The sequence below is a fragment of the Dendropsophus ebraccatus genome, chromosome 10, assembly GCF_027789765.1.
Source record: "Dendropsophus ebraccatus isolate aDenEbr1 chromosome 10, aDenEbr1.pat, whole genome shotgun sequence".
Taxonomy (NCBI): Eukaryota; Metazoa; Chordata; class Amphibia; order Anura; family Hylidae; genus Dendropsophus; species Dendropsophus ebraccatus.
Window position 1 is genome coordinate 19266732 of NC_091463.1, and position 24625 is coordinate 19291356.

At 44.2% G+C, this 24625-nt stretch overlaps 1 protein-coding gene across 2 annotated transcripts in view; it reads right to left on the reverse strand.

The window, feature by feature from the left end:
* NIBAN2 (niban apoptosis regulator 2) overlaps positions 1–24625 on the reverse strand; it is a 46138-nt gene that overhangs the window by 12028 nt on the left and 9485 nt on the right. The gene's annotated exons all lie outside the window — the stretch shown is intronic.

Here is a 24625-nt window from a genome sequence, read left to right on the forward strand (position 1 = left end):
ATTACAGTTAAAGGGAACCTGTCATGTAGAATGTGCAATGCGATCTACCAACATCATGTCACAGGGCGGGAGGAGCTGAGCACACCCATATATTGTATTGTGGAAAACGTTGCTGTATAACTTGTAAGGATCCTTTAAGACGGGCAAAATAAGGATCATAACTAAAATAAATGCTGCTTATAGTTGGTTTAGGAGTCCATGAGGCGGTCCTAAGCAGTGATTGACAGCTACCTCTGTATAACAAGAGCTAATGAAACCTATAAAATCCCTCATGCCTTACAGACTGCATTGTAAGCACCTCATGTACGCTTGGCTATATAACACTCTGGTAACAATAGCCGATTATATAGCTACATGTTCATTTTCACATTAACCTGAGCTATAATTAAGCCCTACCTGCCATTTACCATAGTCACACCCGCTGCATTGCATGACTGCCCGCAATACTAGTTTGCCATGTGCCTGACACGCTGGAGTATATGTATCTTAAATGACTGATACCATGAAGAAAGGTGCCAGTACTGCAGGTAGACTAAACCAAGGAAGGGCAGGGGACAAGTGATATAAACAGTAGGGCCCAGTTCACACCTTAACATTGGGAGTTGGTAAACTTTATTAAAAACTTAAATTAGCAAACAGTTGCCATAACATTTGGCATAGGCGAAAGGATTTACGGTGCATATAGCTATAGAGCAGAATATACAAATATTCAAGGTAAAAATCCTGGTTTAAAGGGATTGTGTTGTATTGTAAATGCAAGCCGTTCTTCGAGCAGTATGATATGGAGAGGGAGGAGCTGAAGAGAGTGATACCTACATTTATGACAAAGAAATTATTCATCTAAATCTCTGCTCATTTTGGGCTAAGTAGTCAAGTAGGCGGCCCTTCTCAAGTGACTGACAGCTATTTGTGTACAGGTATGCATATAGAGACCAGTTTGTATATGCAAACCTATACTCAAATAGCTGTCAGTCACTGAGAAGGACCACCTACTTGACTACTTAGCCCAAAATGAGCAGAAATTTACATGAATACTAGAAGAAAAGTAGTCAAGAGGGTGGTCCTACTCAGTGACTGACAGTTATCTGTGTAGAAGTGTGTATAAAGAGAGAGGTCAATCACTGATTAGGACCACCCACTTGGCTAATGAGATTTACAAGTTGTCCTGACACTTTTCCCAAAAAACACCTAAATATCGTATCAATTTTAATATTAATTGTGTAAAGAATTATTATTAAAGGGGAACTAATAAGACACATACCTTCATCCTCAGCATCTCCTGCGCAATAGGGGGCTATTAGAAGGTTATATTCGTCTAACCTGCTGATAGTTCCCTCCTTTAACTTTTGATGTTACCACCTTAAGGAGGCCGATCACGGCTATAAAAAAGGTTATCCAGTCTCCAAAATGATAACGCTGCTTTCTTTCAGAAACAGCGCCACGCTTGTTCTCAGTTTGTGTATGGTATTGCAGCTCTGTACAATTAGTATAAATGGAGCAGAGATGTGATACCACACACTGTTTGTGGAAGACCTGACTGTCAGCCTCGGCCACTTTACATGAACACAAGCTAGAAATCCACAGAGAAGTCTTTCTGTCACCTAATGGATTTTCACAGCAGATTTCATCCCTTTGATGCACAGGGATGATATTCATAGCAAATCCAGAGGGAAATCTGCATGTAACAGTGTGGCACGGCTGCAGATCTCCATGGCGGACAAATTCCACCGTGTATGGACCCACCCAAAATATATCACATCAGCGGCTACAAGTATCAGGTATATATTCATGAGACTTTAATGCGTTTATGTAACTAATCATATGTGTAAAGCCTCCTCCCTAGTCTGTTCCTGAACATATTTATAGTAGTCATAGGATTTCAATGTACTGTGACTCAGGACTGCAACATGCAAAGAGTTCCATTAATTCAGAGCAGTTTCTTGTGGCGGAGCACTTGTCTTCTTATAGGAGAGGCCATTCATTGTATTATTGCCAGGACACCTGGATTCCAGCAGAACATTGCCCATCACACTTCCCCCACCATCATATCTTCTTCCCATAGTGCATCCTGGTGCCATCTCTCCTCAGGTAAGCGGCCATGCAGTCATCAGACCAGGCCGCTTCCTTCCAGTGTTGTGTGGTTGAGTTTTGATGGTCGCCTGTCCATTGTTGGTGGTGGACAGGGATCAGCATGAGCACTTTGAGTGGTTTGTGGCGACCTAGCACCATAAACAACAATCTGTGATGTCCGGGGTGATCGGACCTCCCTATCATAGCCAGCAGGAACTTTTTCAGCAGCTTGCTCTACAGCAGTTCTTTGGGATCAGACCAGACAAGCTAGTTTTCCGTCCCCACACACATCAATGAGTCCTGGTCACCAGTTGTCCTTCCTCGGACCAGTTTTGGTTCCTTGGACAAGTCAACATTCGGAAGCTATTGTCACCTAATAACCAATTTTATTTATTTCACCTATCAATGATTTTAAAGGGAAAGCAGGTTTATTAGATGTGTAAATTAGGTGGTTTGGTGCACTGTGGGCGGGACTGCCACCCTCTGGCCCGCCCCTTCTAATGAATATTCATCCAGGAATCTGCAGTGATAAAGGGGTAGTCCACCAAAAAAAATTTTCTTTCAAATCAACTGGTGCCATAAAGTGCCAGAGATTTGTAATTCACTTCTATTAAAAAATCTTAAGTCTTCCAGTACTTATCAGCTACTGTGTGTCCAGCAGAAAGTGGTGTTTTCTTTCCTGTCTGACCCAGTGCTCTTTGTTGCCTCCTCTGTCCATGTCAGGAACTGTCCAAAGCAGCAGCAAATCCCCATAGAAAACCTCCCCTGCTCTCCAGACTGGAAATAATACAACTTCCTGTTGGGCATACAGCAGCTGATAAGTACTGGAAGACTTAAGATTTTTTAATAGAAGTGAATTACAAATCTCTGGCACTTTATGGCACCAGTTGATTTGAAAGAATTTTTTTTTTTGTGGACTACCCGTTTAAGTGCCAGAGTGACATCTCAGCACAGTGCCGGATGAATATTCATTAGAAGGGTCGGGGGAAAGGAGGGTGGTTGCCCCACCCCCAGTGCACCAGACAGCTTCATTTACATATCTAATATACTACAAACTTACCAAAAACTGGGGAGAGGATGAAGGTTAAAAACTTTTGCTATATAGGCAGATCAGTGGGTTAGATGCTTCTAATCTGCCGATAGTTATGTCTGTCTGGCGCATATAAATATAAACCAGCTGTATAGAAGAGTAAGAAGGTTTCATGCTTGAACAACCCCATCTACAGCACAAGATTAGAAACAGAAGGGCACCCTGACAGAGCCTATCACATATGGTGGACACATTCTGTGGTGAGCCCCTGGATGATGTTGTAGCGGTGGGACGGCCGGTCACTTGCCAGATGGAAGTGTGACGCCACTCCTGTAGTGGATGGCCGAGATACAGCCACACCTTTGGGGTTTGTCACATGACGCCAGTGCCTGGTGGGCACACAGGTGTGATGGCACACCTGCTTGTATAGTGTAAGGCCGGTTGTACCCTTCTCCCCTGTGGTCGGTGTCCTGTCGGGGTGCTGCAGGGTCCCCTGTGATTATGTAGTCACAGATGGCCAGAGCGGTGTAATGACCCTCCCAAATAGTGGTAGGACCCGCCACCCACAGAAAGGGGAAGTTTCCCAAGGTTGCGGTGTACGTGCTGTGCAGGTGGTGGTAAAGAATCACAGACTCAGTTGATAACGTTGACTGGGTTTACTACTTGTTAATATGCAGCAGGTAACACAACGAATCTTGAGATACACTTGATACAGTTCCAATAAATACACGAACATAGAACCACCAGATCTGTGTAAGAAGTGCTGAGTAGGATGTAGTAGAGTTGATAAGGTCGTACTGAGGTAGCGTAATAGAAAGGAAAGTGCTGTCAGAGTCTCAACCCAATTAGTAATGTGCTCTGCCGGGATGTTGGAGTGCATAGAAGAACACTTGTAAAAGAAGTGTGGTCTTCACACGACCTTATGCCCACTAGCTTTGGCTGAACTGTACTAAAGGGTGACACAGGCCCCAGACCTTGTTACCTGAGATGAGCTGAATGGTCAGAATTTTCTGGATACACCCACTTTGCAAGATGGAGTTCGACTTTTAGTAACTTTCCTCCACCCGGATCAGTTCCTAGCTCTTTGGCTCTTTTATGGATACTGTCCTGCACTGTAGTTACTCCTAGTCCTCCGCGTGGGTTGAGGTGATTTGCTGGCTAGTCCTCTCTGGAAGGGTTTAGTAGTGCATCACATAGCGTGTTTGATGCTTCAAGAAAAAGGTTTGTAAGAGCTGACTGTTCTGCATCCTACCCATGCAGGGTACCGACTAAAAAAAAACTTCACTGTAGGAGGGAACCTGGCAGAGGGTCAGGGCCCAGGTAGAACCACAGTGGAGAGCTATCTAAGCTGCGTCCTTTCTCCACCTAAGCTTAGCTAAGACTCCTCCTTCACCCACGGGACTAACTTCCTAACCAGTGTATAAGGTGCGCTGTGGTTGGGTGGAAAGAGTGCAACAGAAGAGGGGAAAGTAAGGAGTTGATAGGACAGAAGAAAGGAGAGATCCTACTGGTTAACAGAATCTGATATACACACAAACAATAACCCTTTGAGACACTTCAGCCGTGCAGCTTTCATACTTCAGTTAAACAATACAGCGACATCTAGTGGTCATCTCTAATAATACTGTAGTTGCAATAAGACCACAAAACGTACAGACTTACAAAGGGTGTGAATAGTAGCAACACCTGTAGTGGGACACCACAATTCCCGTTCCAAAACTCAAGAGAAACTTCAAGCACAAAAAGATTTCAGTAGTTTCAGTGGTCACTATTTCTACACCTTACAGCAAAGTGACAAACATTTATAGATCTGGTCTGCCTCTTCCCGCCTTGTGGCCGGTATAAAGCCCCTGATCTCCCTGGTGTAGGACCCTCCATATGTTACAAACATGCATCCAGTACTCTAGTACATAAGCTCTTTCTCACATTTTTTCCACTAGAAACAATGGTGCAGTCTGCAGGAAGCTTCCCTAATGTCCATAATTTCCGCAGAAATGACTTCTAAAACCACAAATTGTTTCTCTGAATTCTAAGAAGCCGCCGCATGGTAACCTGGCTTTCATCAGATCGGTTTCTGGGTAAACCAGATGACATCACATATGAAAGATGTCATCCAGAGTCCTGAATAGATCAGCTTATTCATGGAGAGTGATGCATCCACCACCTCGGTCTAGATAAAGCTTAGAGAACCCATGTGGAAGCTGTGATGTCGGCCATATTGGTGTCACTCAACTTTCCCCAAAACAGAAATGACTGAAACGCTTACAACTAGGCAACAGTGGATGCCAAATAACTATATATATAAAAAGACAGATGACATCATGAGTCAGATCACATCTTTTTAATAGACAAGCAACAAGGATCCCCATAGACATCAATACAAAACAATTCTGTAAATCACAGAATGGGACAAGCCATGTATACAGCATTAGGTTTACTTTCTTGGTGCTGCAACATCTGGTCCATAGGATGTAGGTATGAGAGATGGGTCACATAACCTTCCAAAAAAAGTTTTCTAAGGAAGCCACTAAAAAGTTCTATGGGAGGAGTCTCCAAGTCCAATCCTCTCTTCCCAGATACCTGAATGGAGGTAGCCAACTCCTGTGGGCTTCTCAGCAGGTCTGCTATTCAAAGACTTATGGCCCTATTCCACGGAACGATTATTGTTCGTTTTCGGACGATATCGACCGCTACGGACGATAATCGTTCCGTGGAATAGAGTGCAACGATCAGCCGACATCGTTCATGTCGGCTGATCGTTGCAGTCGCTTGTTTTTCAACATGTTGAAAAACAAGCGACTGATATAGCAGCGATCTGCTGCCGTCGCTCCGTTGAATAGGAGCATCGTCAGCAGACGCTGCTATATCCTATGGGCTGCCCGGACGATCTAGCGATCCCCCGGGCAGCCCCCCCGCAGCTCCCCGCCGCCCCCTCCCGCACTCACCCGCTCGCTGCAGCCGCGTTGAATAGCGGCGGCAGCGAGCAGCGAACGAGGAGCAAACGAGCGCTGACAGCTCCTCCAACGACCCGTGGAATACGGGCTTTAGCTAGTTCCGGCTCTCCCACTGAAACAAGCCAAGCTTTAAGTGTAGTCAGCCTAGGTCATTGTGTGGAGTAAACATACACCCACAAGCTGTGACCAGTCCCCATTAATAAAGGTTGTTGAGACCATTAGGAAGGTGCCAACTGTAACAACACCATCTTGGACAGGAAAACTGAAGAATTGCAACTTCCAACTTGTCCTCCATAGGATGTACTGCCCTCCCTGTGGGAACCAAGGCTTCTTTTCTTCCAGCTCTAGATGTGATATGCCGATCCACTGTAGTGGTCACACGTTGACCCAACACTTTACTGCCAGTACACAGCACTACACGTTGCACTGACAGGTACAATGGCAAACATCACAACAGTCACTGACCGCCCTCATTGTAAGTTAGTGGGGTCCTGGTCAGTGGTGTCCATCATACTATAAAAGGACAACTCCACACATAAATCTCTATAAACCTATACAGCCATGTGTGCAAATTATGGGAGGTATATCCTCCAAGTAGGTCTTGCTTCTTTTGGCTGACCTCTTTACCAATAACCCAGTGAGGTTTCTAAGGAAATAAGAAAACATTCCAAGTATTCTGGAAATTGCAACACGATAGAAGACTCGTCCGTCCATCATCATGTATACATACAGACTCCTAAAACCGGTTAAGAATATCCAGAAGGAATCTGTAGCCCTGTCTCATAGGCAATAACAAGACCCGAAATTGTTCGGTGGCTGCACCTGCCGTTGTGTTGCAATCCATCATTTACCCGCAGTCCCAGACAATGGACAATGTCAGCCTGTGTGTGGCCGGCGCTGTGGTTGGCAAATCAAAGGTGTTATACAATTTGTTTGGGAGTTTTTGGCAACCACTTGCTTCGAAATGGGCTCTATATGTATGTGGTAGTAAAAGTAACTGTGTATGCAACTACTGAGAACATTATAAGGATCTATGATGGACGTCAGTAGAACTTTTCCATAACTTCACACTGCCTAGGTAAGACTATGTGCACACTATGTTTTTGAGGTGTATATTGTAGAGTAATGTACTCCGTTTTACTCGTCATAGTCATGTGGAGTATCTACAGCTAAAGTCATGGAGTATCCCCAGAAGAACCCATAAAGAGGGAAACATTAGCTGCTACTGAAGGCCTGAGAAATGCAATATTGTCACGTGTTTACCTTCTGTGGTTACATGAAGAATAGATGGTGGAAGGAGGAGGAGGTGAGCACTTTTATAAACTCTGCCCTGATCTATTCTGGGAAACCACAAGAAACATCCACATTAGAAGCCAAAGAAGAAATAAGAATAAAGTGGTTGAAAAGACGTCCCACCTATTGCTAGCATCCATCCTACTAACACCTGCTCCAATTATCTTACTGGTGTATGGCTTAAAGGGGTACTCCAGTTTCAGAAAACTATTTAATTAAACTATCTCCCAAAGATATATAATGTACTTATATAGTGTTATCACTAATAGTAATAGAAAATAGAAGGACTACACAACTTGTATGGTCTCCCGCTCCCTGACTCCTCCCTCTGATGTCACAGGAGGTTGGATCTTGTCTCCTAGCTTTAGCCCCACCCCCTGAGTGATGTTACCATCTCTAACCAGCCTTTATCCCCATCCCTCAAATTGAGGTATGATTACAGCATGCTGCCCTGTGATGAATGCTGCTACAGAAAATCAGACAGGTCGTGAACACAGCAGGTGCTGCAACCTGTCCAATGTGCAATAGCCTGCAGTGAAATGAGATGTTCTGCGACATAAAAATACATCAGAATTTGGTTAGTGTAACCCCAGCCTTACATACAGTTTTTAAAATGTTATGATGGGCCATGTATCGCAGCCAGGGGCGGATTAACTTCACCATAGGCCCCGGGCTTTTCACCGGGCCTGGGCCCCCCCAACCCACTGTGACAATGGCAGGACTAGCGTAGTGTTCATAATACAGGATAGATAATGTCATGGTGCCCTGAATTTTGCAAAATCGCTGTAAAGAAGCTGTGATTTTTTGCAAATCATGCCATAACTGTATCCAGGAGACAGTACACCACTAGAAGTATGTCTTTTTGAGTGGCCATGGGCCCCCCAGGAGCTCAAGGCTCAGGACCCGAAACTGACCTATTATAATCCGCTACTGATCGCAGCTCGTTATAGTAATGAATGGTGATATTCAAAGTAGCGCCCTCTAGAGTTCATAAGTATGATTCCTTTTTATTAACATATTCACTGTGTAAGCAAAGAGCTTCCAATTTTTTTTTTATAAAACTAAGATGGGGCTCCCCAGAGCTGGCGGAGGAAGGGAGGGGGGTTCCCATGTTGGTCACACCTGCAGCTTAACCACAAGCAGCAGGTTATTTCATTTCTTAAACCGCAAAATGCCGGAGCACAAAGAACAGCTGTGAAGATCCTTTCTAACATAGACAGAACAGACCCCCCCAATCTAGGCCGGAGGTCTCCAGTGATGCCAATAAAGCCACCAGTGGTCTCTTTATGGAAAGTAGTTATACGGAGTCCTGTCCTCAAGACCCCAGAGTATGGCGCATGCCATGCATTTATTGGGGTGATTTATGTGTGTGACAATTATAATGGTGTTTTGGGGTTTTTTTTTTACAAGTGAAAACCAATTCCCTGCACATTACCTGCACATAAAAACTGCAAACTATATGAGCTGCACAAGTGGCACAGTGGTAGTCATACTGGTAGTATCAATGGTGATAACAGCAGCAGTAGTAGTATCACTAGGAAGAGCAACACACACACCAAATGCTGAAAGAGAAGCAGCAGAGGTAGTAGCAGTAATACTTGGAAGGATCAAGGCTGCCATACCAGGACCAGCAGTGATTGTTAGAAGCTGTACTAATAGTACCTGCAGTGTTCACAGCTATAGTACCAGTACCAGCAGTAATTGATGGGAGCAGCAGTAGTAGTACAAGGAATAATCACAGCTGTAGTACCAGTACCTGCAGTGATCACAGCTGTAGTACCGGTACCGGCAGTGATAGAAGCAGCTGTAGTACCAGTACCTGCAGTGATCACAGCTGTAGTACCAGTACCGGCTGTAATAGAAGCAGCAGTAGTACCAGTACCGGCAGTGATAGAAGCAGCTGTAGTACCAGTACCTGCAGTGATCACAGCTGTAGTACCAGTACCGGCTGTAATAGAAGCAGCAGTAGTACCAGTACCGGCAGTGATAGAAGCAGCAGTAGTACCAGTACCTGCAGTGATTACAGCTGTAGTACCAGTACCAGCAGTGATAGAAGCAGCTGTAGTACAAGTAATGGCAGTGATCACAGCTGTAGTACCAGTATCGGCAGTGATAGAAGCAGCAGTAGTACCAGTACCGACAGTGATAGAAGCAGCAGTAGTACAAGGAACGGCAGTGATCACAGCTGTAGTACCAGTACCGGCTGTAATAGAAGCAGCAGTAGTACCTGCAGTGATCACAGCTGTAGTACCAGTAACGGCAGTGATAGAAGCAGCTGTAGTACCAGTACCGGCTGTAATAGAAGCAGCAGTAGTACCTGCAGCGATCACAGCTGTAGTACCAGTAACGGCAGTGATAGAAGCAGCTGTAGTACCTGCAGTGATCACAGCAGTAGTACCAGTACCTGCAGGGATCACAGCTGTAGTACCAGTACTGGCAGTGATAGAAGCAGCTGTAGTACCAGTACCGGCAGTGATAGAAGCAGCTGTAGTACCAGTACCGGCGGTGATCACAGTTGTAGTACCAGTACTGGCAGCAATTGATAGGAGCAAAAGTAGTTGTACCAGCAATGATCACAGTTGTGGTACCAGTACCGGCAGTTATCACAGTTGGTGTGCCGGTACTGGCAGAGATTGATAGGAGCATCAGTAGTAGTAGCAGCAATGATCACAGCTGTAGTACCAGTGCCGATTATTAGGAGCAGTAGTAGTACCTGCAGTGATCACAGATGTATATAATAAATAGTAACATTGAAATAAAATCTCAGATAACTACACACAGCAAAGCCAAACAATTATCCATCGATGGGAAATGGATATTTAGGACTGACACCCTTAGGGCCCTATTCCACCGGACAATCATCGTTCAGATTATCGTTAAATCGTTCGAAGCTAAACGATAATTGTTCAGTTGAAATGCAGTTAACGATTAACGACCGAACGAGAAATTGTTGATCGCTTTATAAGACCTGGACGTATTTTTATCGTTGCTCGTTCACAAAATGTTCGCATTGAATAAGACGTCGTTCGCAGTAGATACGAATGCAATAGCAAAGAAATAGCGAAGAAAAACGATTATCGTTCCATGGAAATGAGTGAACGTTTTCAGGTCTTTCACAATAGCGGTCGTTTGAGATTGTTAATCGTTAACGATTATGCGAACGATAATCGTCCGGTGGAATAGGGCCCTTAGACATATATTTGGTATTTCTATAGCACTGATAGTGACTCACATCAACATCATCATCATCATGTTATTTCACACTTCAATCTTTTGTGCTTTTGAATAAATAAAGTCACTGTTCAAAATCAGTATGAAGAAACCAACAAACTCCCTGACTAAAGAGTAGATATGTAGATGTAGATAGATAGATGTTATTCTTGTCTGCAGCGAGGGAAACATGGAATGATGTAGGCAGGAAGAGGGAGTATGTGTGATTCACTACCACCCCCATCTGACTCATCCAGACATCTGCTCCTAGTCCCATGACCGACCAATCGGCACAGAAGACTGAAGTACTGTGATGTGAAATACAGAGATCTAGTTGCTATGTATGGGAGAAGTTAGATCCTTATTCTTGGAGGATCTGTGTTGTATTATTAGGTAGTACATGTGCAGATGCATGTGAGCAGAGGCTTGTACCATTCACTCCTGCTATGGGCTATTACTGTGGGTGTTTTTCTTGCTATTTCTGTTCCTGTGCAGGTGTGCCCAGTGTTTATTCACTTGTGTAGGCTACATGGCACTGGCATGGGAGGCCCGTGTTCATAGGCCTTATAGCAGGGCGTCAAACTCGTGGCCCTTCAGCAGTCGGAAAACTACAATTCCCATCATGCCTGGCTGCTTTGGCTGTCCAGACATGATAGGTGTTATAGTTTTGCAGCAGCTGGAGGGCCACAGGTTTGACAACTATGCCTTACAGGGTATGTTCATTTTACATTCTTACAATCTGTATAATAGTCCATAGTCCGTCCGTCAGACTCCGCCATAAGCATGCATGCTGCTATCAGCTGATAACAACCAGCTCAGTGATGGTCGGCATATGGCTATGTCCTACATACAGATGACTCACATGGGGGAGGCAATCAGTAGAAAGTATTCTTAGTATTTCTAAGTTCTAGTTATGCTTTTAAGCACCATCAACATTACAGGGTTCATGGTAAACTTTAGTATACCAGAAAAGCAGTATGCTGACATATGCTGTGGTGCACTCGCAGCAGGCCCATTAAAGGGGTACTCCAGTGAAAATCTTTTTCTTTCAAAATTAACTGGCTTCTTAAAAGTTATACAGATTTGTAATTTACTTCTATATAAAAAATCCTCAAGTCTTCCCATACTTATCAGCTGCTGTATGCCCTGCAGGAAGTGGTGTATTCTTTATTGTCTGACACAGTGCTCTCTGCTGCCACCTCTGTCCATATCAGGAATTGTCCAGCGCAACAGCAAATACCCATAGAAAACCTCTCCTCGTCTGGACAGTTCCTGACATGGACAGAGATGGCAGCAGAGAGCACTGTGTCAGACTGGAAAGAATACACCACTTCCTGCTGGACATACAGCAGCTGATGAGTAAGGAAAGCCTTGAGATTTTTAAATAGATGTAATTTACAAATTTATATAACTTTCCGAAACCAGTTGATTTGAAAGAAAAAGATTTTTGCCGGAGTACCCCTTTAAGTTTAATGAATGTTTAGCCATTTCCCATACATAGGACCCAAAAGCGTGGCCGAGATGAGCGAATCTCAAGCACACTCGGGTTATTCTGAACCTGAACGCTTTGCACTTGATCACCAGTGGCTGAAGACGTTGGATGCAGCCCTAAGGCTGACTATAAAACAAGAATGCAGCCTATGGCTGTAGCCATGTTTTCCGGAACTTCCTAGGGCTGCTTCCAACTTCTTCAGCCACTGGTAATCAAATGCCGATTGATAGTAGATTGGATATGCTGGATTTTATGCCTATTCTCTCCGAGGGGTCTAACAGCGGCTTATTCCTACCTTTCGATTGCAACATACAAATGCACATTCACCCCAAGATATTTTAGGGTAGATAAAGCTTTAGGTCGCTCCTGAGGAAGTATGGTAGCATGTACGTGTGAAATGCTTGCTTCACGTCTGCCGTCACACACTGAGTAGAGGCTCCTGGACAGGTAGAGACTGTAGAATTTAAGATGGAGCAAACATGCAAAGAATGTAACCTTGTGGCAGAAGGTCAGAGAATGAAAACACTGAGAATACACTGCACTAGACTGCTAGTAAACCTGGCCTTACACACAACTTTAGATAATATCCGCTAATAACGGTGGGCCCTATCTCTAACAGGGCGCCCTACCTCCAATAGGGGGCACTAGAGAAACAGTTCACTTCCTTCTTGGAAGTAAAAGAGGTTATTTGCATATATCTTTTCCTATCTAGCTGGATCTCCTCAATAAGAAACGGTAGACTAAAGACCCTATTACACAGGGCGATCTGAAGGAGCAAGCGAGCGCCGACCTATCAGATCAGCGCTTGCTTATTCCTCGTCCCCTGCTTGCTGCCTGCACTATTACACGCGCTGACAGGGTGCAGGTAAGAGCTGGGGGCCATGGGGAGCTGCAGGAGGGGTTCCCTGAACGATCTTTAATTTGTCTGGACAGCCCATAGGAGATAGCGGCGGTCTGCTGCTGCCGACGGTCGCTAGCGTTCTACTTTTTTTCAACATGGTGAAAGACAAGGATCAGCCAACATCGTGTAAGTCGGCTGATCATTGTGTATTAACAGGAGCTATTACACCAAGTGATTATCAGCCATAACGGCCGATAATCGCTTGGTCTAATAGGACCTAAAAAGTGACGTCTGTTTCTCTAAATACAAAATGACAACAGCTAATCTAGCCAATCTAGTCTCATATAATAACTAGGTTTGCCATTCTTCCTTGGCAGCTGGGTGACATCCCTTCTGGTGACTGTAATCCCGACCAGATGAGTGTCAACTAGTTGCATATTTTGTATGGAAATATCCAGGAACTACATCTAAATGAGTCACAGAAAACAAGTCGTACTCCATGTGTCATTTATCGACTTTTCACGTCCCTTGTTTTTCACTCTGGCCTGGCATTGATTATAGCACTATATACTATATATCCACTCCATTCCTGGGACAACTGAATGGGCGCCATATTGCTTACTTAACCTCTCTGAGCAAATGATACTTACACAAGAATGTCACTTCAGATGAAAGTAAGTGTGAAGAAGTATTTCAGGAACTTAGACTCTAGGGTTGGGATCTTGTGTCCATTTCCCCTTAGCCCCCCCCCCCCCATCTGATAAGTAATCATGGGCACAGAAGGCAAGACCCTTACAAGAAGATTTATACATCAACCCATTGGCAGGAAACAGAGACCAGGGCAGGAAACTGAAGAAGGCAGGACACGGGACGGCTCAATGTTTGACAATAGGAATAATATACAAGAGAAAGTGACTCCAGGCCATTGCAGGATACCAGCTAGCGTCGGAGATTCCAGAGATAGCTTCTGTTTACTGCAACCAGCTTCACCGATAGATTTACGATATACAATGAGGCGCAGGATATTGCTCGAAAAACACCCCTTTTGTTACATATTCAGAATATTTTGTCAAAAGGAGAGCGTGTGGATCATTACACGTGTATACTAGAAGAGCTAGGTAGGAAGGCCTGCAATGGCAGCCAGATAGCTCTTAGTGCAAGGAGACATATAGTACCTTTCATATATCCAGCTGTGCTTCCAGATAGTAAAAAATGCTTCCATTATCCATTGCAAAGTGTCAGAGAGGCGTTCCCAAGCTCCTGATGTAACACCTCCTCACTCCCCCTCTCATCCCTGACCCTGCTTGGAGCTCAGTTTACAGCTGTCAATCAAGTAGGGTCAGGTATGGGAGGGGAACGAGGAGACATTGACATAAAAACGGAATAGCAGTGCAGAGCCGCAGTATGTTAATATATGTCAAATATACGTCAAAGATCACAGGTGCATTATTCCTTGTAAATTAGGGTTTTTTTTGTCAATATTTTGAAGCAATTGTCATAGAAATAAACAGACACTGTCAATCATTCTTGCAACACTTCAAAAGCCAAGGCAGCTTCCAGCTAAGCTCAGCAACATACACGGTGCTGGCTCCAAGGCAAAATACCCGCCTGAGGCCATAAACTGTAGACGGGCCCCACTTAGCATACCAGCGAAAGAAAGGACATCTCCCAACCTACAGCTCAGGGTTAGGCTGACTACAGGTGCAGCTCCTGTACACTACTCAGCTATGGTCATGAATACCTATAGCATGAATCACATTTTAGTATACATGGGTGCATGTGGGGCACGGGAAGGCACGGCATGGTGGGGTCCATGCATTGTTGGGTCAACATCTGGTCTGCAACAGAACACACGACGATGTCTCTCCTACTTGACAAAGGGGCAATTTATGCCTCGAAACGCGTTGTTTATGAGACCATTAAAATTCATCGTTTTACTTCATTAAACCTGAAGCCGTGAAGCGCCGTCATTCTGGCTCCTGTGGTCCCCGCCTACCTTGAGGATCCGACACTTCATCTACCATTCTCCATTCCCTGATCTCCTGGCTTGGGATCTCGGCATCTACCCTTGGACCCTGGCTGCTACGGCTACTACCTCTCTCTTCACTGATAGTGCATACAGGTGTTGTGTTCTTAGCACAACACCATCAGGTGAGCAGTTTTATTATCAGCTTGTTCGACCTACAATCTGTTGTTTACGTTATCACCCTATGGCGCCCTTTCCACTTTTTTAGCCCCTTTCATATTTTAGAAAGACACTGTGGCTAATCTATCTGTTAATACACTACATGTGATGTGTGTGTGTAATATATATTATATTATATATAATATTTTGGATCAAATAGACAATATGACGACAACATGTGAACATAGCCTAAAGCTGTGCCTGCAATGAACACCATCTACAGACGTCAGAGCCAGAAGATATCCATCCAGTCTTATTAAGGGGCTTGTCAGACTGAAGTATATGTGTTTTGTTTGTTTTTTTAACCCTTACTCATTTCTAGGCTTAGGATCCCTTTAAAAGCCCTAATCCTCCTGGCCCACTCCATCAGACACATGGTGTGCTCTTACATCCCGACGTTCTCTATCCGCTGCACAGATCACTAAAATACAATAAATTTCACGGATGCGCTAAACAAACAGACACGCCAACACAAACACATAGCATGGAATAAAAATACACACAGCAGATCTCCCAGCTAACTTATGAAGTGGCCGGAGGAAGGGAAGAACTGAGGAGCGCCTGTCTGTCAGACATAATAGACATACATATATAGAGAGAGGGATCGGAGACGTTACAGACTTCAGATCACATTATTATAAGGTCACTTCCTATACACTTAGGGCTTGTTTCCTTTGCTCCACCAGGAAGAGAACGCTGCATGTAAAGGCTGCCATACAAACAATGACTGGTGATGAACTGCAGGCCAACCAGATTTCTTTCCAGTAAGAGATGGGGTTGGTAACCAGAACTGGCTCTGGGGTCACTAAAAGCAATAGTCAAGAAATAATTGAAACAAGTGCCCAATAGGCAACAGTCAATGGATTATAGGTAGGCCTCCCCAGATTATACACCTTTTGGCACATTTGGCATATGAAGCAGTATATATGCACATGATCTGAAGTGCCCCTCATAGGGGAACACTAGAAGTAATACCCATGCGATACACTGTGATACCACTGGTCTCAGCACCAGGGAGCCCGGGCTGCTGTGTTTCCTGACGCACAGGATACAACTCAACCATGAGAGGAGACGGAGGAGGCAGACTGGAAGCCACGCAGATCACACAGTGTAACAGGTAATATGAATGTCCTTGTCATGGTAAAATACCTCCATTGTGATGCGTCTTCTGTCACTATTAAGAGACAATCACTTGCCAGAGGCTTTTGTTACAGGCCCGGACCTGTCTCAATTGTCCCGTACAACCTGTAGAGCTGTAACTCTTTGCTTACCTTTCTCACATTACATTACAGTGTTGCCGAAATCCATCTAGATTGAAGATGTTGGGTTAGACTGAGACCCCATGCAATCATCTAAGCCCCGATTCTGCAGATTATCGTTCTGTGTAATATGTAATATGAGACAACAATCAGCCAATGAAACAATGATCGGCTGATCGTGTCTTTAGGCCCTGACCTAATATAGATATTAGATCGCTACGTGTAATAGTAATGCGGCGGCTGATGATTCAACAAACACTTTTTACATTACCTATCCACATTTCCGGTCTTCTCCTGCGCTCTGCATGCTTCCTACCTGGTCCGGCATGCTGTAGCTTCAGAGGAGCCTGGCTGAAGCATGCGGGACTGAGAAGGAGGCATGCAGAGAGCAGGAGAAGATCGGGAACATGGATAAGTAATGTAAAAACTGTTTAGGCAAAGGCTGCACGGACATCGCTAACAATGTCTGTGCAGCCCTTGCTAAACGATTATCAGGCCATGTAATAGGCGGCCTGATCAATGCTTTAAACGAGCACTGATCTGCTAGGTCGGCACTCGTTTACAGTATTGTTCAGGCCCCCATCGGCCCATGTAATAGCACCCTTACTGTTCAGCCTACTATAAGAATCTCATGGAAGTGAACGGGACAAAACTGCTCATGTTCACATTCTAGCAGATGTGGTTAACCAAACTCCTAACAATGCTATGACACATCAAAAGATAAATGATCAATCTGTATAGTTGTACAATTGATCCATTGATCTATCCGAGTCCTTCAGTCCTTTTTTAGATCTTCGCAGTGATCCACTGTACCAGTAAGGTCCATCAATACATGCTCGTCTGATCCCGCGTAGGTTGCTATAAGGCTCATCTATGGCAGTGACACAACTGTTCCTTCTATAGAAAGGTCAGAGCTAGGATATGCGTTTTGGGTGGAGGCTCTGACATCTCATGCTCGTGTCATGTTCTTTTACACAAGTCACTGATAACCTATATAAGGAGGAGGCGGATACTGTCCATGTATGTGTTGCATCAGAACTGAAGAAGCCTTTCTAGATTCCTCACATAGCTCTGGATAGGGCTGATGGACACGTAAAGTGATGATCAATAGAATTAGCCTGACAAGTCGACCTTGTTATCGAGTGCCCTCTAGCATCTGCCGTCCGGCAGGCCTGGCATCTGTTGGCATTGCTGCCCAGTCTGGTAGATGCAGCAGAAGAATCTTGCCCGACCAGACCTGGATGAAAACAAATAAACCCTGAGCCAAGATCAGCTCTCCACCCTGAATCCTGTCAGAGAGAGATGAAAAGCACATTCTGTGCCAATAGCCAACCACACGCCTGCTCATTAAATGACGGCAGCCCTCAATTACCATCCACGCCCAGACCCTGGGGAGAAGAGTACCCGGCCTCTCCGAGATGACAATGAGAAAAACCCTCATTTCACTGTTCTCACTGTCATTTCCGACATGATCCCGACTTCCTACAGCTAGATTTACTATTGTCTTTTTTATGAAATCGAGATGACGTGTGATTCCCAAAACTCGTCATTGGACCTGAAGCCATTGCTAGGCCTCTGCTCCTCCTTCATTACAGGATCCTGTAGGCCCGTCTGCCCATGGCTCCCTTATGTAGACAATCTAACAGAGAACAAGAGTTCAAGAAAATCCATGGGCATCAAAAAATTACTCATGGGAAAGTATACCATAGCTAAACAATAGATCAAGAATTGCAAAATCCTGGTGACCTCGCCCGTCTTTAGTTCATGCTAGATAAGCCTATAAGGATGTATTGTGGAATTGCTGAAATAACTATGCTATAACAATATGATGGGAATAATACACAGCCCACGGCACCAGTATTCCAGTAAAGCCAGGCTGATATGTAACACTACCAGTCACAATCCATAAGGTTTCTAAGGGTATGTCCTCTATTGAATACTACTTTACAATGTCCGTACAGAAAACGTTTAGCAACACTGCATCACGTTATAATAATAATAATTCCTTAATTTATATAGCGGCAACTTATTCGATTATACTCCAGAGCTGCGCTCACAATTCTGACGATACTAAATGGCGCTACGTGCAGTCTTTGGTAGAAACATCCCAGTTGAGCTTTTTATTGTGACAATTCTTTTTTCCTCTATGGGAATGCTATACAGTGCCCAGCGTAGTGTACTCATCCCATGATGTGAAGGTCTGGACGTCCCCTGAAGCAGCAGGGAAAGCTGTGATAATTATTAGTCTGATGAAACATTTCAGGAAAAGTGATGATTTAGCAAATCTTGGTGCCAGTAAGGTCTGAACTGCTATGCTGGGCTGCATTAAGTAACTTACTGTACTTCAAGTAAGAATAAACACCAGCACTCAAATAAAAGCTTATGAGGTTGTATTGTGCAGTTTTGGATAATCCCATGGTGTCACACTCCTGATCCTTATAGTGGCGTCATAGTCTACATGTCCTCTGACTAATTCTCAGTGGTGTATACTATAACCTGCAGATCAACACCAGAGCTGGGTTTGTATTCTACAGTCCTTATGCATCACAATAAGAGCAACGTAAGCATGCTCGAGTCTGATCATTCAGTATTAGCATACTGGTGGCTGGAGAAGTTGGATGCAGTCCTAAGGCTGCCTGGAAAACATGGATACAGCCATAGGCCTATGGCTGTATCTATGTTTTCCTGGACTTCTTCAGCCACGGTATTCAAATGTCAAACGATCAGGCTCACTTATCGGCTGATTAACTACCTGCTGAAAAATAACTGGCTGTCAGCTACACATCATCCCTGTAATAAGGGTTGTTTAGCTGACGGCCAAGAAGGGCAGTATGAACAATCCAGAGATGGTTTCTGCTGCATGACTGATCAGGCCTGTAAATAGTACTGATCACTAGAATCTGGTTCACAGATGGACTCTGGATGCCTAATGTGGACCTTCGTCTTGCCAACTGAATTCCCACGCAGCATTTCTTCTATCTATAGTCTTGCTCCTCTGATCGGGGCTTTAAGAAATCCATAGGATTGCCACCAAAATGACCCAATTCAGATAAATGGAATCTATCTTTAATTGCAGAAATTTCTGCGACAAGTGAATTCACCCTCAATGTAAAATATGAATGTAAAGTTATGTGATACTCTAAATACTTCCTCCTTGAATCGGTAAATACTGGTTTAGCGCTATGTCTCCTTGTCTTCATCATCCACATGTAAGTGAAAGTTCTCGTTTTTCTTTTTTGCTGGTTCCATCTTGGATTATAGTCCAAGGTCAGTCATGTGACCTAACAGATGTACCCGTCACCTGCGCTCCCCCAATGCACTGGTCCCAAAATAACAGGAAGCCGGAAGTAATCTAAACCCATCAACCCACATTAACAGAAAATAGGACGTCATGGAGTTAGGCTACGTTCACACAGAGCAAAAGGGGCGGATTATGCGAGGAAATATTTCCGCCTGAAATCAACTGACGCTGAATTCCGAGCAGAATATAAGCAGAATGTCAGCAGAATCCCTGCGTATTCAGCTAGAAAAGTGTTCAGCTCGTAATCAGCTCTTGACAAATTCAGCACGGAATACTCGAGGAATCCGCGCTGAATCCGCATGCATTCAGCGCTGAAATTCAGCGAGTATACTAGACTATACCAGAATATATACTAGAATCCTCCTCTCCAGCTTTTTTCCCCATTTCCGCGCTGATTCAGCGAGTAATTTCCGCTTGTATTCTGCGCTGAATACGCGCGTATTCCGCGCTGAAACAGAAAATCAGAGCCCCATTGGTTTGTATAGGCTTCCGTTGGCGGAAAGCGGATTAGTTCAGTGCGGAAAATCCACCGTGTGAACTGCAGGGCAGAATTTCCATTCAACACAATGGAAATTAACTCTGCACCTATTTTAACGGCTGAAATTTCAGCGCTGATTCAGCGCAGAAATTCAGCTGCTTTTGCTCTGTGTGAACAAGCCCTTAAGAGGCGAAACAAGATAACTAAAGGAAAGTATTTACAAAGACATTCAACAGGTTATGTAGATTTACATTGTGGAATGTTGTAACTTTGTTGTGTAAAAGTAGAGATTTGCTTCAAGTAACTTAAGATTGCTGTATTTGCCCAGACTGACGCCCTGAGTATCAGTATAATGAATTAAAGGGGTACGGAGAAAAATAAGTTAATTTCAAATCAACTAGTGTCAGAAGTATTACAGATTTGTAATTTACTTCTATTTAAAAATCTCAAGTCTTCCAGTACCTATCAGCTGCTGAATGTCTTGCAGGAAGTGGTGTATTATCTATAGTTGGACACAGTGCTCTTTGCTGCCACCTCTGTCCATGTTAGGAACTGTCCAGAGCAGGAGAGGTTTTCTGTGAGGATTTGTTACTGCTCTGGACAGTTCCTAACATGGACAGAGATGGCAGCAGAGAGCACTGTGTCAGACTGGAAAGAATACACCACTTCCTGCAGCACATACAGCAGCTGATAAGTACTGGAAGTAATTTACAAATCTGTATAAATTTATGACATCATTTTTAAAAAAAATGTCTCCAGAGTACCCCTTTAAAAAAAACGACAAAAATTATGCACTCTGCTCCAAGTCAGTGCTAATCCACACAGCTGATGATATATCAGTCTTATTCACAAGGCGCTGGCCGGACGCCAATAATAAGAATGAGTGATATCATGCAAGAGAGGTTATGGAGTTCTCAGGATCTCATAAAGGAGGGACATGTGACCAGCGTGCTGTGAAACACCTTTAGATTAATGCTCACACTGAGGACGGCATCAAGGACAGCATCCCAGGCCATACACCAGACCTAGATATAAAATCACGTCACGGATAGAGGCCCATTCACAGGTCACTGAATACACACGCTTTTCCCTATACAAATCTCCCATTATCTTTTACATGTTAATAGTCAACAAACCAACCAGCGCTCACAACTCCACCTTAAGCTGGAGGGAGAAAAAAAAGGGTTTCTTATATTACTAAATATTTCCACCACTCCCCAAAATGTCTTCATCATAGTCTTATACTAAACATACACAAACAGCGAGCTGCTCCGTGCAACAGTGGTGTCATTGTGACGCAGTGCACAAGGGAGCTTGTGACAGGCCCAGCGGGCAGCACCCGGGACACCGGCCACCTCCTCCAAATATTCTAAAGGACTCACAAAACAAACATAACCAGTTTACACCAAACACCGGCTCTGCAGTTAACCTCTTCTCTGGCGGGGACCTGAGCATACAGGAACGTCTGTGCACAGGCTATGAATGGCGGTGTGTGTATCTGTAAGGCATGGTGGAGAGAACGCATGGGTGTAGCTGCTTATAGCATGGAAAATCCAATACCCAGATCTCATATATATGAAGAAAAAAATTCTCACGGGCGAGTAAAATATACGAATACATACATAAAATGCCATGTTACACTACTGTTTACCCAGTCTTGGGGTAAGTTCACACAAGATGTAATTGCAGTGACTTTTATAGGAGCGTCTTCTGTGATAACCTGTCCTTGCATCATTGTACTTTTAGGGTACTATTACACGGAACGGTAATCTGATTCGGCCGATTATCGCTCCGTGTAATAAATACAACGATCAGCCGATGACAACAATCATCGGCTGATCGTTGATATAGGTTTAAACCTATAATTGTTGGGCGCCAACTGCGCATCGCTACGTGTAATAGCGGTGCATGGCCAGCGGCTGACGATTTACATTACCTATCCAGGCTGCAGGGCTCCTCTTGCGGTCTTCTTCTCCCCGGATCCTGCACGCTCCAGCTTCAGAGCGGCCTGTCTGAGCTGACAGGCAGCTCAGCCAATCACTGTCCGGGACCGCCACGGCCACTCATTGGCTGAGCGGCCTGTCAGCTGAGACATGCCGCTCTGATGCTGGAGCGTGCAGGATCCGGGGAGAAGAAGAGCGCGAGAGGAGCCCTGCAGCCTGGACAGGTAATGTATAAAGTTAAGCAAGGGCTGCAAGGATATCGGTAACGATGTCCCTGCAGCCCTTGTTAAACGATAATCGAGTCGTGTAATAGGACCAGTAAACGAGCGCCGATCTAGCAGATATCAAATTAAACGATAGTAGTTCGTTGCGATCGTTTACTCCTTTTGATCCCAAAAAGAACGAACAATGTGGAATTAAACTAAAAGAGTAGAGAATGACTAAATTATTTTGGTGTCAGCACAAAATCAACAATCAACCACACATGAACGATTTCTCATTGGTAGTTTGACCGTTGCCTGCATTTACACAAAACGATTATCGTTTAAATTTAAACAATATAACCATTTTTCGCAAGATAATCCGTCCTGGCCCTTAGTAGCAGTGGTGCAAAGTACTGGAGCATTGTCTGGAGCGTTGTCAGGAGCCAGACATGTACCCGTCTACGTACCCAATAGTGTAGCTTTGTTAGGCCTCATCCTATGTAGTCTGTATAGGTCACAGGTTTCAAACTTTCAGGCCTCCAATTATTGTAAAACTACAATCCCCATCATGCTTGGACAGCCGAAGGCTGTCCAGACATGATGAGAATTGTAGTTTTGCAACAGCTGGAGGGCTGCAAGTTGGACACCCTGGTATAGGTGATAGACGCCTATTGACACAACCCTTCACTATCAGGGCGTTACACAGGAGCAGAACTCTCACTATTCAGCTATGTCACATCACACCAGTATGGTGCTGGATATCTGATAGTTAATGCTCATTGTGCGCTGACATTTCATCTGACAGCGTGGCACATTGGAATTCAGTTGCCACCGACTGTTTCACAAACATGGGCAGATGTCTTCAATACAGAACAGCACACTGTATATCATATGTGCACGCCTATATACAGGAATATGGCCAAGGGGAGTTGAGGTTATTGGTGAAATAAGAGTGACCATGCCAGGGTCTGCCACAGAGAATCCGTGTGAATATAGCCTTACAATGCAACTATGAAGACACGTCTTACCTCGTATGTTATATGCAAAGTATCTCCTACGAATCACCAATAAAAAACAGGACATCACATGCAAATAAAGCGTTACAAATAGCTTTTTAATGACAGATACATCCGCGGAAAGTGCACAGAGCACTTCCGTAAAGTCATTGCCATAAGGATTGGATTAATGTCATTACTGTAATCCGGCCGCATAGAGAGTTTTAATTGATTGAACATTTTTTATTGAAGCAAGAACAGTCCACGAAACTATTGGAAGCATCTGCTAGGATTACAGCAAACCACTAAAATGTGGAAGTATATGTCAGAATATATAGCGAACAGGTAGCACACTGACTGGAAATCGAGGTGGCCCACCAAGCATTTGCCCGGTGCCCCAGATTGTCAGTCTGGACCTGGACTCTCTGCAAAATGTGCCACACCAAAGGCCTTGTGGATAATCCTTAGAGGATGATGTGGCATTTGCCCTAGGTGGTGGGTGCCAGGAGTGGCACTAACATCTGCTCTGTCCAGGGTATATGAATAAGAAGGAAGCCTATGGTGGTATATGGAGCACCATACAGGGTCTGCACATATGAAACCTAATACACATAATGCCTCCATATAGTTCTACCAACAATCAGAAATCACAATCGGGCATCCAGATCTGATCTCAACGGCACCAACTGACTTGGGATCGGATGGGGTCCATCTGGAATCCGAAACAGTGTCTGGCATTTTACTGGACAGAAATAGCCCAGTGTCTTCCCCTGTTGTGTCCAGGATTTTTGAAGGAATCAACAAAGCAAATCTTCAACGCCAACGTGAATTCACGCCGGAAAAAAAAATGTGATGATCAAGTATAGCGGTAACATTGTTTTCAATTAAAACATGAAAGGAAAAAAGTGATTAACTTGTTGTCTTTGTTACCGCCTCATCTTGTTACCACAGCAACAGCTGCGAGTCGCGTTATAAATCAACAGAGCGATTATACGATTTACGATATAAGACAAGAAAAAATAATGAAGATGTCAAAGGGTTAAGAAGTGTGACAGATTGAGGGCTGCGAATCCAACAGACCCTTATACCCCGGTAAGTGTCTAGAGTTACATTACTGCACACATCGGCTATGCACAGTGATTTTTATGTATGATACAACCAAAAACGTTCCATGGTGGAGATGCCTGCTATACGTAAGGGAGCAAAGAGACAGAGGTTACCTCAGGTACGAGAATACGAGAATACTCCGCCGACCTGTGAAAAACTTTACGATCTTCTTATCACACAGTTGTGGTATTAAGGCAGTAATAAAGATGTAAAATGCCATTGTAGGGAGTAGAAGGTTTTATTCTGCTATGATGGGAATGATGT